Source organism: Phyllopteryx taeniolatus, chromosome 4, assembly GCF_024500385.1.
Source record: "Phyllopteryx taeniolatus isolate TA_2022b chromosome 4, UOR_Ptae_1.2, whole genome shotgun sequence".
Lineage (NCBI taxonomy): Eukaryota > Metazoa > Chordata > Actinopteri > Syngnathiformes > Syngnathidae > Phyllopteryx > Phyllopteryx taeniolatus.
The window spans coordinates 8,949,075-8,963,563 of record NC_084505.1 but is presented as its reverse complement, the minus strand read 5'-3'; the positions used below and the strand labels follow the sequence as shown (position 1 = coordinate 8,963,563).

Genomic DNA, 14,489 nt, shown 5'->3' with positions numbered 1-14,489 from the left:
CAGCGGTAACAATGCGTGAAATAAAACAAATTGAAATGTTTTCTATATTCAGTTATAGTTAACTCACCAATTATGTAATAATAATGTTGGCTTTATTTTAGAATTTTACTTTGTGAACAATAAATAAATGAACTAACTATTTAATGAGACGAATGAATACAGACAAATACACTTAAATTAACCACCCCTACTTGAATCGAACCAACGAAAGCCACGATGGGTGTTTTTTCGTTTAGCTGCATTTAGTACAATTTCTGAGAAGAATATCTGTTCACTCTATCCAGATCCGTTAAATAAAAATGAGAAATAAAGTGTACAGGTATGTTGTCAAAACACTGGATATTTATTTATACACGAGCAGTGGTTTCGTTTGGGGCGGTGTTGACATAGCTGGAGTCCGTCCAGCTCACCACCTCTCCGGATAAGGTCAGTTGAAACTCCGCCTCCCGCTCGTGTGTGGTTCGGCTGCGAGTCAATCCAAGGATGTTGGAAGACACAAAGGGGGAAGTGCCGAGATACCGGCGGACGTATAGCCGACCGCGGCGTTGTTTGCCGGATAAATAGCACCTGTTAACGAAGAAGACGCCAGCCATTCATTGCCGCAGGTGAGTCGAAAAGAGCTTTTAGACGTTGAGGTTACAATAATATTGTAATAGCGTGGGTGGAAAAAGTTAGCTACATTAGCACTGTTCATGTCGTAAGCGAGCTACTCGTGGGAAATGGAAAAGTAGTTACATCAGTAACATCCGAAATCACCACCATAAACCGTAATCTGGTAAAGCAAAGTCACTACGCTTTTATTTCATGAAATTGAAATTGAATATTGAATGAAATTGAAATTACTACTTTTAACGAATTACCGTACAGTCGTCACTTTATGCACCATTGAAGCCTTTTGTTATCCTTGTTCTAAACTCGACTTTTTTTTTTTTTTTTTTTTTTTTTTTTTTTTTTTTTTTTTATAAATACCCTTCAGTTATCCTTTTCAGCGTCATCACAGCTGCCATATGTTGAGTCGTTTCATTTGCGTGACAGCTCTCCCATTTGTTATACAAACTATGCGGGAGGCACCATTCAAACACGGCCACGTGACCGCGGAACTAGTGGACAGTGTCATGTCCGTTTACTCTCGTTCTGTACGTGTAGCTCAGTGTTTCCCAAACCTTTAGGGCAATTTTACGTAGGCTTCACAAGATCAGGATTTCTGGGACCGATCAGCGAGTTTTATAAAAAAAAATAAAAAAAAATAAAAAAAACAAAACAAAAAAAAACGATCCGATCACAAGCTGGAGCAATGTGTCTATTTAAGTGACTTGTTCATTTACTGTATACACTTGTGTACTGTATACGGAGTATCTTCAAAAATATTCTCGAGTCAGGTCATGTATTCTAATCAGTCAGGTCAAACCAACATTACCACATGACAGAAATAATGGCTGCTAATTTACTGTAATTAAATCACTTTGTTGTAATAAAATTACTTCACACACACCGAAACTTTAGCGCATGATTCAACAGAACGCTGGCATCCATCCATCCATCCATTTTCTTTACCGCTTATCCTCACTAGGGTTACGGGCTGCTGGAGCCTATCCCAGCTATCATCGGGCAGGAGGCGGGGTACACCCTGAACTGGTCGCCAACCAATCGCAGGGCACATACAAACAAACAACCATTCGCACTCACATTCACACCTACGGGCAATTTAGAGTTGAGATTAACGTACCATGCATGTTTTTGGGATGTGGGAGGAAACCCACGCAGGCACGGGGTGAACATGCAAACTCCACACAGGCGGGGCCGGGGACTGAACCCCGGTCCTCAGAACTGTGAGGCAGACGCTCCAACCAGTCGTACACCGCGCCGCCAGAACGCTGGCATGTTTACGTACAACCGTTAGTGCTAGCACTAGCTTGCTAGGCTACATAATGTTTTGTTGGCTGCTTGTGAGCCGTATTGTGTTAAAAGTGTGTACATACCTCAAGCAATCCTTGAACGAATGTTTTCTCCCAAGCACCGGTGACCACCACAACCATGTTTTTTTAGCACATCTGCCTCACAGTTCTGGGGACTGGGGTTCAAATCCCAGCCCCGCCTGTGTGGAATTTGCATGTTCTCCCCGTGCCTGCGTGGGTTTTCTCCAGGCACGCCGGTTTCCTCCCACATCCCGAAAACATGCATGGTAGGTTAATTGACAACTCTAAATTGCCCGTAGGTGTGAATGTGAGTGCGAATGGTTGTTTGTTTCTATGTGCCCTGCGATTGGCTGGCGACCGGTTCAGGGTGTACTCCGCCTATCGACCGAAGATAGCTGGGATAGGCTCCAACAGCCCGCGACCCTAGTGGGGATAAGCAGTAAAGAAAATGGATGGATGGATGGAGTATTTGAACAGTTACACAGCACACTTACAAGAATTTATGTTACTCCATTTTGAATTGAGTGATTATTGGATGACCTTTTGGTCAGTGTTGGTCATAACATTTTGATTTTTTGGGGGGGAATAATGTGTCTGAAATTGCACAAAACCTTGCAGTGTTAGCTCATTCATTCAAAATTGCATGAGAATTCAGTGTACCTCACCTGACAGTGAGGTATAAATGATTAATTCTGGATTTGATTTTTCTTTGGCTTTTTCTGTGGCATCTTTGAAACGCCAAAAAAAAGGCTCAGTCGCAACAGCAAAACCTCAACAACTCCTTTTACAATGAGGAAAAAGTATATAGAGTGGAAGTTACATAAATTTAGTGAATTCTTATTAAAAGCAGTAAGAATCCAGAGTCACAGTACATTTATTATGAAAGTTAGTGTTTTCATATTGGCTTGTAATTAACTTCATATTGACTTCACTTTTTTTTCTACACTTAAGAGAATTAAAAATGTTAAAAAGCGTCCATCTGTGACATAAAGTTGGCATTATGCCTTTGTCATTTAAGTAACGATGGAGTTTCATTATTTTTTTTGCCTAATCTGTGGTTAATACATTTTCATTGTTGTATGAAATTACAGGCAAAGATGATGGCGACAGTTTGATCCTCTAACAACTTTATTTCGAATCGAAAAAAAATAAAACATTTAGATAAGATGTGAATGAGTGTCCTAGTTGTCCGTTGTAGTTGTTGTATTTGACCTCGGAGATTGCACTGTGACTTCTGTCTATATCAAGTTTGACCTACTATCACTGCTCAGTTATGACATCCATCCATCCATTTTCTGAGCCGCTTCTCCTCACTAGGGTCGCGGGGGTGCTGGAGCCTATCCCAGCTGTCATCGGGCAGGAGGCGGGGTACACCCTGAACTGGTTGCCAGCCAATCGCAGGGCACATACAAACAAACAACCATTCGCACTCACAGTCATGCCTACGGGCAATTTAGCGTCTCCAATGAATGCATGTTTTTGGGATGTGGGAGGAAACCGGAGTGCCCGGAGAAAACCCACGCAGGCACGGGGAGAACATGCAAACTCCACACAGGCGGGGACGGGGATTGAACCCCGCACCTCAGAACTGTGAGGCTGACGCTCTAACCAGTCGGCCACCGTGCCGCCCAGTTATGACATGTAGGGGGTAAATCACCCCTTCAGCATTCTTAAATTAAAACAGGAAGTTATGTGGCGTGAGCAAAGACATTCAATGGCTTTAGAAGCCATGAAGTATGAATTTGGCAACTAAGAGCTCTTCTGCTCTGCTGCTGACAGGGAAACTATTCCTGACTCAGAAACCTCACCGGTAGTGTTTCAGCAGCAGCCCTGAAGTGAAGCTCACAACAGTGAAGTGATGTTTGTACTACTAATAAACACATGAACCCTTAAACAAAAAATAACCCAGGATTTGTTTCCAAGTAGGGATACTTTCATTGTGTTGTGTTCTCTATATGTTGAGAAGCTCCTGGATGAGAAACAAGGTTGTGGCTATGCTTAAACCTCCGTCGCATGTGTGCAGGTTCGGGCATGCCAACTCTTGTGGGAATGGTGCAATGTTTTGCACTGCCTCTGGCGTGGTTAAGTAGAATCTAGTCTTTCTATTCTTTGATCGTGCAACTAAACTAGTGGGTTCTTTATTTTTAATTTTGACTTTATTATGTGCTAATGTCAGCCAAAAAACATAACAAAGGTTTTGAGTCATTGATATCTGGAGATTTTATTGTTTGGAAGTGAAGAATGTTGGAGGTAGCTTTGATTGTTGAGACACTACAGAAACTCACACACACCCACGTTTTTTTATTCATTCTGACTGCACTCCTGCTGGCCTAATCACTGCTTGCTCTGTCATGGTCAAATGATACCGACTGAGCAGCGCTGACATTTTAGCCACATTTTAAAAGAATTTGTGTGAAATTTATTAGCAGGCCGGCTGTTGCTTCACTGTACCAAGTGACTATCTAACAAAGGTCTTGTCCAAGCACAGTATGCCCTTTATTGAGTCGTACCGCCAGCTGGTCCCTTACTGCAGTGTACTCTCATACTACAGATGAAATGGTAGTAAAATTTCACATCAGAATTGTCCATCCATCCATCCATTTTCTTCTGCTTATCCTAGGTCGGGTCGTGGGGGCAGTAGCTTTAGCAGGAAAGTCCAGACTCCTCCAGGGGGATCCCGAGGTGTTCCCAGGACAGCCGGGAGATGTAGTCTCTCCAGTGTGTCCTGGGTCGTCCCTGGGGTCTCCTCCCGGTGGGACATGGCCGGAACACCTCACCAGGGAGGTATCCAGGAGGGATCTTAATCAGATGCTCGAGCCACCTCATCTAGCTTCTCTCGATGTGGAGGAGCAGCGACTCAACTCTGAGATCCTCCCGGATGACCGAGCTTCTCACCCTATCTCTAAGGGAGAGCGCAGACACCCTGCGGAGGAAACTCATTTCGGCCGCTTGTATCCGGGATCTTGTTCTTTCGGTCACGACCCACAGCTCATGACCATAGGTGAGGGTATGAACGGTTAATTCATAATTGACCGCAGTTAATTCATAATCGACCGGTTAATTGAGAGTGTCACCTTTTGGCTTAGCTCCTTCTTCACGACAACGGACCTATACAATGTCCACATCACTGCAGACGCTGCACCGATCCGCCTGTCGATCTCCCGTTCCATTCTTCCCTCACTAGTGAACAAGACCCCAAGATACTTGAACTCCTCCACTTGGGGCAGGATCTCATCCCCGACCTGGAGAGGGGACGTCAACCTTTTTCCACTGAGGACCATGGTCTCAGATTTGGATGTGCTGACTTTCGTCCCAGCCGCTTCACACTCTGCTGCGAACACTTCCAGTGAGAGTTGGAGATCACGGCTTGATGAAGCCAACAGAACCACATCGTCTGCAAAAAGCAGAGATGCAATACTGAGGTCACCAAACCGGACCCCCTCTATGCCTCAGCTGTGCCTAGAAATTCTGTCCATAAAAGTTCTGAACAGAATTGGTGACAAAGATTATCCTTGGTGGAGTCAAACCCTCACCGCAAATGAGTGCGACTTACTGCCAGCAATGTGGACCAAACTCTGACACTGGTCGTGCAGGAACCGAACTTCCCGTATCAGAGAGTCCGGTACCCCATACTTCCAAAGCAAACCCCCCACAGGACTCCCTGGGGGGTCTCGGTCGAACGCCTTCTCCAAGTCCACAAAACACATATAGACTCGTTGGGTGAACTCCCATGCACACTCAAGGACCCTGCCGAGGAGTTAGAGGTGGTCCACTGCCCCATGGCCAGGACGAAAACCCACACTGCTCCTCCTGAATCAGAGATTCGACTCCTCTCCAGCACCCCTGAATAGACCTTACTAGGGAGGCTGAGGAGTGTGATTCCCCCTGTATTTGGAACACAACCCTCCGCTCCCCCACCACCACCCCAGTCTGCCAATCGAGAGGCATTGTCCCCGATGTTCACGCGATGTTGCAGAGGCATGTTAACCAGGACAGCCCCACAACATCCAGAGCCTTTAGGAACTCCGGGCGAAAGTCATCCACCCCCAGGGCCTTGCGACCGAGGAGCTTTTTAACCACATTGGTGACCTCAACCTCAGAGATACGAGAGTCCGCCTCAGAGACCCTAGACTCTGCTTCCTCATGGGAAGGCGTGTCGGTGGAATTGAGGCGGTCTTCGAAGTATTCTACCCACAGACTCACAACGTCCCGAGTAGAGGTCAGCAGTACCCCATCCCCACGATACACAATGTTGATGGTGCTTCCACCACCTGAGGCGCCGGATGGTGGACCAGAATTTCCTCGAAGTCGTTCTCCATGGCTTCACCGAACTCCTCCCACGCCCGAGTTTTTGCCTCAGCGACCACCAAAGCTGATATTTCCACTTGGCCAGCCGGTACCCATCAGCTCTCACAGATCAAAAAGGCCTGAATGGCTTTCTTCTTCAGCTTGACAGCAACCCTCAACGCTGGTGTCCACCAACGGGTTCGGGGATTGCTGGCACGACAGGCACCGACCACCTTACGGCCACAGCTCCAGTCGGCCGTCTCAGCAATGGAGGCGCGGAACGTGGTCAACTCTGACTCAATGTCCGCACCTCCCCTGGGACGTGGGTGAAGTTCTGAAGTTGAAACTCCTTCTGACAGGGGATTCTGCCAGATGTTACCAGCAGACCCTCACAATACATTTGGGCCTGCCAGGTCGGACTGGCATCTTACCCCACCATCAGAGCCATGCGTGCCTCTCTTCACCCAAGTGTCCAAGAAGTGCGGCTGCAAGTCAGATGACACAACCACAAAGTCGATCATCGAACTGCGACCAAGGGTATCCTGGTGCAAAGTGCACGTGTGGACATTCTTATGCTTGAACATGGCATTCGTTTTGGACAATCCGTGATGAGCACAGAAGTCCAATAACAGAACACCACTCTGGTTATGATCAGGTGTGGGGGGGTGGGTGCCTTCCTCCCAATCACACCCTTCCAGGTCTCACTGTAATTGCCCACGTGAGCATTGAAGTCCCCCAGCAGAACGATGGAGTTCCCAGCGAGAGCGCTCTCCAGCACCTCCGATAAGGACTCCAAAAAGGATGGGTACTCTAAACTGCTCATTTGTGCATCGGCACAAACAACAGTCTGGACCCGTCCCCACACCCGAAGGCAGAGGGAGGCTACCCTCTCGTCCACCAGGGTGAACCCCAACATATTGCCGGGGGGCAATAAGTATACCCACACCTGCTTGGCGCCTCCCACCGAGGGCAACTCCAGAGTGGAAGAAAGTCCAACCCCTCTCGAGAGGGGCCCAGAGCCCAGAGCCCAAGCTGTGCGTGGAGGCGAGTCCGACTATATCTAGTCGGAACTTCTTGGCCTCACACACCAGCTCGGGCTCCTTCCCTGCCAGAGAGGTGACATTCCACGTCCCTATAGCCAGCTTCTGTAGCCGGGGATCGGATCGCCAAGGTCCTCGCCTTCGGCCACCGCCCAGCTCGCACTGCACCCGACCCCTATGGCCCCTCCCACAGGTGGTGAGCCCATGGGAAGGGGGACCCACGTTACCCTTTCGGGCTGTGCCCGGCCGGGCCCCATGGATGCAGGCCCGGCCACCAGGCGCTCGCCTTCGAGCCCCACCTCCAGGCGTGGCTCCAGAGGGGGGCCCCGGTGACCTGCGTCCGGGCAAGGGAAAACCGAGTCCATTGTTTGTCGTCATCATAAGGGGTCTTTGATTCATTTAATTACAATGAAGTAATTTAATTACACTAAGTTAGCACCCATTATTTCTGTCATGTTGAAATGTTGGTCTGACCTGACTGAAAATTTTAACTTATGTCAGTGGCCAATCCTTGAATGCCCCCTAGAGGTCATTGTTTTACCTTTTCTCTAAAATGCTATAGAATACTTTTGATGATACTCAGTATACAGTACACAAGTATATGTAGTAAATGAACAAGTCATTTAAATAGTCATATTACTCCATCTTTTGATCAGATTGGCGTGTGTGTGTTTAGTCAGTGTGGCTTTCAAATATTTATGCTGTACTTTTTGTTTTACTGCATTTGGAGTCAGGTGCACCGGCCGCCATCACTGAGCTTATTTGAGGTTTTTTATATTGCAAATATTGAGACATGGATCAAACTCCAAATAGCACTGACTGGATTTACAGTGAATAGCTTCACAGCCTTATCGCTACCATTGATGGCTGTTGAATTAAAATACCCATTTTAACATGGAGGACTGGCAGTGAATGATACAGTTTTATTAACTCAGAAGCTCTCTGAAGGAAAGTGATGACTATTTAAGAAGTGATGAGGGTCAGTTCCGCATTGAGCCAACGACAAGGCAGACTTAAATAGCTCTTTATGATAAGGTTAAAAAAAAGGAAAGCTTGATTTCTAGTGAAGAATGCGTGAATTCGTCAAAATGTTTCAGACAATCATCTTTGGTAAATGTTTCGCGATCATTATAGGGGAGAGAAGGTCATCGCTAGGTTTGATGGACGTGGGTTGGGGGTCGGGGTTAGCCCCCAGGAGATGCACAGGATGTAAGCAAATGTAGTGCGCGAGCACAACATCTCACAAACAGCTAATGAAGACTGAGAAATTGCATTTTAACAGTTTGGGACAGATTTTAAAACAATACAATACTGTGTAAAAGTTCAAAGCACCGTTAAATTTGTAAATTTCAGTCTGTCTTTTAATACAGCACACAAACACAGGAAGTGTGTTTCCAGCATTCACCACCACAAAAAAGAAAAAAAACATGTACACGTTTTTATAGTGTTTGGAGAACTGTATGCAAAAAAGGTCATTGTGTTGTCACGAAGTCAGCCAAACCCATCATTTTCAATAATTTTTTTTTTACAGAGACTATAACAACTGCAGTCCAGAGCTAGGGACTGCGATCAAAATGGTCAGATATGCGACCCTTTTTTTCAGTTTGTGTGAGTAAAAATGTGGTCGCACTTGCACGAGTGCCTGTTTTCATGCTCCAACATTAACGGTGGTCCGGGGTCAGTAAGCGCATTTTCGGACCAAAATACTTTATCACTGACCTGTTCAGGCCGAGACAGGATGTTACGATAACGAAAGGAAAAACCGCAACACACGTTTGACAGGAAAAGCTAACAAAGCTAACGCCGGCAGCGGGACCATGGAATGGCAGCGAATAACAAGGGCAGCGACAATCTGAAGCTTCATCACCAGATTATTATCAGAGGTGGGTAGTAACGCGCTACATTTACTCCGTTACATTTACTCAAGTAGCATTTTGGATACATTGTACTTGTCAAAGTAGTTTTAATACTGCATACTTTTTAACTTTTACTCGAGTATTTATGTTAAAAAGAAACAGTACTTTTACTTCGTTACAATGATCTATATGCTGCTCGCTACTTTTATTTATCAATTATTGCTTATTTATCAACTATTTCGTGCTCGACCTATCTGTTTAGACAACGATTTCGACTTCCGCGTTGGCCGCTGTTTGGTCCAATCCATTTAAGCGCTACTGACGTTTAAGTGTAGTTCACCAATCAAGCGACACAATAAAGTCACATGACTGCACACGTCTTCTATTGGGTTTCCTGGGCATAAGTATTAACACTATATAAGCCTGCCCGGGTAATCGAAGGTCAATCGAATGTTGGGAAGGTCGTCATTACCATTGAAGGCAATGGCGCGCGACTCGTATTTACATTTAGACAAACAAAAACAACAGCTTTCATGTATTGTAGTATTTGTCTGGCACTCTCTGCCCAAACGTGGATATTTCAGCCCACTTCTAACTTGAGACAATACCCTGCGGTAAATTCTTAATGTTTTGTTGTTATTTTGGCTGTGCATTTTAGCCCACATTAGCCCTATTTTATCACCAATAACTGTAAAACAACACACAGCAATATCAGAATTTGCACATTCACATTTTATTTAGTTATTTTTTATTTTATTGATGTTCATGTAGCGACACGGTGGGCGACTGGTTAGCACATCTGCCTCACAGTTCTGAAGACCCAGGTTCAAATCTGGGTTTGCCTGTGTGGAGTTTGCATGTTCTCCCCATGCCTGTGTGGGTTTTCATGCCTGTGTACTCTGTGGTTTCCTCCCACATCCCAAAACAACATACATGGTAGGTTAATTTAAGACTGTAAGCGGTACGGAAAATGGATCGATGGATGAAGTTCATGCTCTGATTAATAAAAATCTGAAGTCACTCACCATGTACTCAGTACTTGTAGTTTTTTCACAGTGTGCTTTTTACTCTGATTCAAGTAATTTTTTGGAGGACTACTTTTTACTTGAGTCACATTATTGTCAAGTCACAGTACTCTTACTTGAGTACAATATCTGGCTACTCTACCCACTTGATTATTACGTCCATTAATTTGCGGACAGCAACTATGTGCTAATGAGAGCGTTTTGCATCATAAAAGTAAGAAAACGCGCACAAACACATGACACTACGTTCCTGTGTTGTTGTCGTTCTGTCGTAACATTTGTCGAAGTATGGCATACAACCGGAGTGTGTAGATAATAGATATCATATACTATAACGTGTTTATTTATCGCTATGGTGTAAATAAACAAAAATGTATTCTCCTGAAAATGGTCAGTGGCGCTGAAAGGTTTTGGGACCACTGCCTTTTCTATAGAAAAATATATTTTATATTGCGTATTATTTTTGTATGTATTTTATGTTTATTTCAAGGATAGCCCCTTGGGATGCATCATCTCATTTTCAAGGGGGTCCTTTCAACACACATATAATCACCGATATACAAAATAATAATTAATGGTTAATCAAACTCATAATACACAAGCAACAGACACAAGCAATAATGCACACACACACACACACATTAACATACTTCATGCTCCTCTAAGATGAGCCTTTCACCAACCAGCCAATAATTAAGAACATTTGACCTAATAACCCCACTGGAAGAGAGGATGACGAAGGCAGTGTCGCAGGAGGAAGGATGTTGTGCAATAAACTACCAAATTACCACACAGTCACATATACCCACATCAGAAGTGCTAGTTTGTAACGTGAAATGATCCTTAGCTCCATCATCATGGTTATTACAAAATACAGCGGAACCTAATCTCCAAATAGTTTTCCCACAAAAATATGTAAACTGTTATGATTTGTTTTAAGTTTATCAACATGTCACCATCACAAATCCTTTAACTGTACATGTTTGAAGCAACATTTTAACTTGAATTTCAAACAACTTTACAAGTATAAATAGAGATGTTGACCACTGTACTAGGCCTATGCTGGACAGAATCTATAAATATTTAATGTCTCGGAGTAAGTATACAATGCTTCTAGATCAGAATCAGAATCATCTTTATTTGCCAAGTATGGCCAAAACACACAAGGAATTTGTCTCCGGTAGTTGGAGCCGCTCTAGTACAACAGACAGTCAATTTACAGAACACTTTGGAGACATGAAGACATTGACAAAAAACAATTGTGCAAAAAGATGCAGAGTCCTCCAGCACTTAGAGCAGTTCGAATGACTAATATCGCAATAGTCCGGTGCAATGACCATTGTGCAAGGGGCGCTGAGACTTCAAGGAGTGTATGCGGTTTAAAGTGACGAGTAGTGTGATAATCTGGGACAATGGCTGTGCAAATTTTACGGATACTCCTCAATCAGTGTGCAAATGGAGCAGATGCTACTCTGGCATGAGTAGCCAGTATATGCAAATAGTGCAGCATGGCGAGACAACTACAGCGAGTGCACGAGTAATACATAATTGGCCCCACAGAAATGTGACAACGAACTCAAGTCAAAAAATTGCCAGCTTGTTGTAATGGAATTATAGGTTAGCTGTTTAAGAAGTTGATTGCAAGAGGGAAGAAGCTGTTGGAACGTCTACTAGTTCTAGTTTGCATTGATCGGTAGCGCCTACCTGAGGGAAGGAGCTGGAAGAGCTGGTGACCGGGGTGGGGAGGGTCCGAGAGGATTTTGCACGCCCTTGTCTTAGTTCTGGCAGCGTGCAAGTCCTCAAGGGTGGGAAGGGGGGTACCGACAATCCTTTCAGCAGTTTTGATTGTCCGTTGCAGTCGGAGTTTGTCCTTTTTTGTAGCAGCACCAAACCAGACTGTGATGGAAGAACACAGGACTGATTCGATGACCGCTGTGTAGAACTGTCTCAGCAGCTGCGGTGGCAGGCCGTGCTTTCTCAGAAGCCGCAGGAAGTACACCCTCTGCTGGGCCTTTTTGAGGACGGAGTTGATGTTGGTCGCCCACTTCAGGTCCTGGGAGATTGTAATTCCCAGGAACTTGAAGGTCTCGACGGTTGACAAAAGGCAGCTGGACAACGTGAGGGGCAGCTGTGGCGAAGGATGCCTCCTGAAGTCCACGATCATCTCTACAGTCTTGAGCGTGTTCAGCTCCAGGTTGTGTCGGCCGCACCACAGCTCCAGCCGCTCCGCTTCCTGTCGATATGCAGACTCGTCACCGTCCTTGATGAGGCCGATGACAGTGGTGTCATCTGCAAACTTCAGGAGTTTGAAAGTCGGGTTCACTGAGGTGCAGTCGTTCGTGTAGAGAGAGAAGAGCAGCGGAGAGAGGACACAACCTTGTTCTCAGCTTGGGGGGATCGTCGCTTGTAATTAGTCAGCGATTGGAATGCATGCCAGACTGATTTAGAGTCGTTTGCGCTAAACTTATTTTCCAACTTTGCTGTATAGATCCTCTTTGCAATGTTAATTTCTTTAGTCAGCTGGTTTCTAGCTCGATTATACAGGGCCCTGTCCCCGCTCTGATATGCGTCCTCCTTAGCTTGGCGAAGCTGCTTAAGTTTAGCAGTGAACCACGGCTTATTGTTGTTGAATGTGCGAAATTATTTTGTTGGTACACAGACATCTTCACAGAAACTGATATAGGCTGTGACAGTGTCCGTATATTCATCCAGGCTGCCAGCTGAATTTTCAAAGACACTCCAGTCTGTGCAGTCTAAACAGCTTTGAAGTTCCATCTTGGCTTCATTTGTCCACCTTTTGACTGTTTTCACTGTAGGCTTCGCACATTTAAGTTCTTGCCTGTACGTCGGTATTAAGTGAATTAAGCAGTGATCAGACGCCCAGGGCTGCACGAGGTATAGCACGGTATGCGTTTTTTACCGTAGTGTAGCAGTGGTCTAAAGTATTATTTTCCCTGGTAGGACAGTCGATGTGCTGCTTGTATTTAGGGAGTTCGTGGTTGAGTTTAGCTTTGTTAAAGTCCCCGAGAATAATGAAGGGTGAGTCGGGGTGTTTTTTTTCAATTTCGTTGACTTGATCGGCGAGCGTTAGCAATGCGGCGTTCGTGTTAGCTTGAGGCGTTATATAGACTCCAGCCAGTATGAATGATGCAAACTCACGTGGCGAGTAGAATGGTTTACAGTTTAAGAATAGCGACTCCAAATGTGGGCTGCAGTGTGTGCTGAGCACCGTGATGTCCGTACACCATTTTTCGTTGATATAGAGGCATATCCCGCCGCCCTTTGTTTTCCCCGATAATCCAGAATAGAATCAATCACCAGACCTTAACCCAATAGAGCATGCATTTTACCTCTTGAAGAGGTGACAGAAGGGAGAAATCCGCAGAAATAAACAAGAACTGAAAGAGGCTGCAGTAAAGGCCTTGAAAAGTATTTCAAATGAAGAATGCAACAGTCTGGTGGTCAATGGGTCGCAGGCTTGATGCAGTTATTGCAAGTAAGGGTTATGCCACCAAATATGAAATGTTATTCACTTTAAGTTCATTTCGTAATGTCTGTTCCAATACCTTTGGTCCCTTGAAACATACATGCAAATCAGTTGGCTTTCGGCGAAATTCGCCGTGTTGAACTCAAAATAGGCCATTTACGTGAATTGTACAGATCCAATGAGTTTTTCCTGAGGGGCGGGGGGGGTCGGCGTCGCTAGTCTAAGTTAAGTCTAGTTCACCAATCAAACGACAAAGGAAAGTCACATGAACTCACACAATGTCTTCCATTGGGCTTCCCGGGCATACGTTTTAAAAATAGATACGCCACCCCGTCTGATTGTCGTGCCTACGTGGCGGCCATGTTGGAAAGGTCATTGTTACCATGAAGGCAACGGCGCGCTACTCGTCGTGTTTATATTTAGACGAACAAAAAAAACAGCTTTCATGTATTGCCGTATTTTTTTCTGGCACTGTCTGCCAAAACGTGGATATTTCAGCCCATTTATAACTTGAGAAAACACCTTGCGGTAAATTGCAGATGTATCTTTGTAGTTTTGGCTGTGCATACACACACACACACATTCACATTTTATTTAGTTTTTTTAAGTTTTATTGATGTTCATGCTGTGGTCTAAAAAATTTGAGTAATTATTTCACTGTGTACTTTTTATTTTTACTCAAGTAATTTTTTGGAGGACTACTTTTTACTTTTATTCGAGTCACATTATTGTCATTTACCAGTACAATTACTTGAGTACAATATTTGGCTCCTATACCCACCTCTGGAGAAGACATCCTCTATTGCTACTCTTACGTTTAAGCAACATTTTTGCTCATCAGATCAGCCAGTGTTGTATTTGTTGCACTGGTCTTTTGC

The 14,489-nt window shown here is 44.8% G+C and overlaps 1 protein-coding gene across 6 annotated transcripts in view; it reads left to right on the top strand.

Moving 5' to 3' along the window:
- Positions 1–445: 445 nt before the first annotated feature.
- LOC133477513 (inactive rhomboid protein 2-like) overlaps positions 446–14,489 on the top strand; it is a 53,661-nt gene continuing 39,617 nt past the window's right edge. For 4 of the 6 annotated variants that reach the window (XM_061772338.1, XM_061772335.1, XM_061772341.1 and 1 more), the window contains exon 1: positions 446–605. The gene's annotated coding sequence lies outside the window, so the exon portion shown is untranslated. Of the gene's footprint in view, positions 606–4,536; positions 9,127–14,489 lie in introns of all 6 variants that reach the window. The other 2 variants (XM_061772336.1, XM_061772337.1) reach the window with 2 other exon arrangements.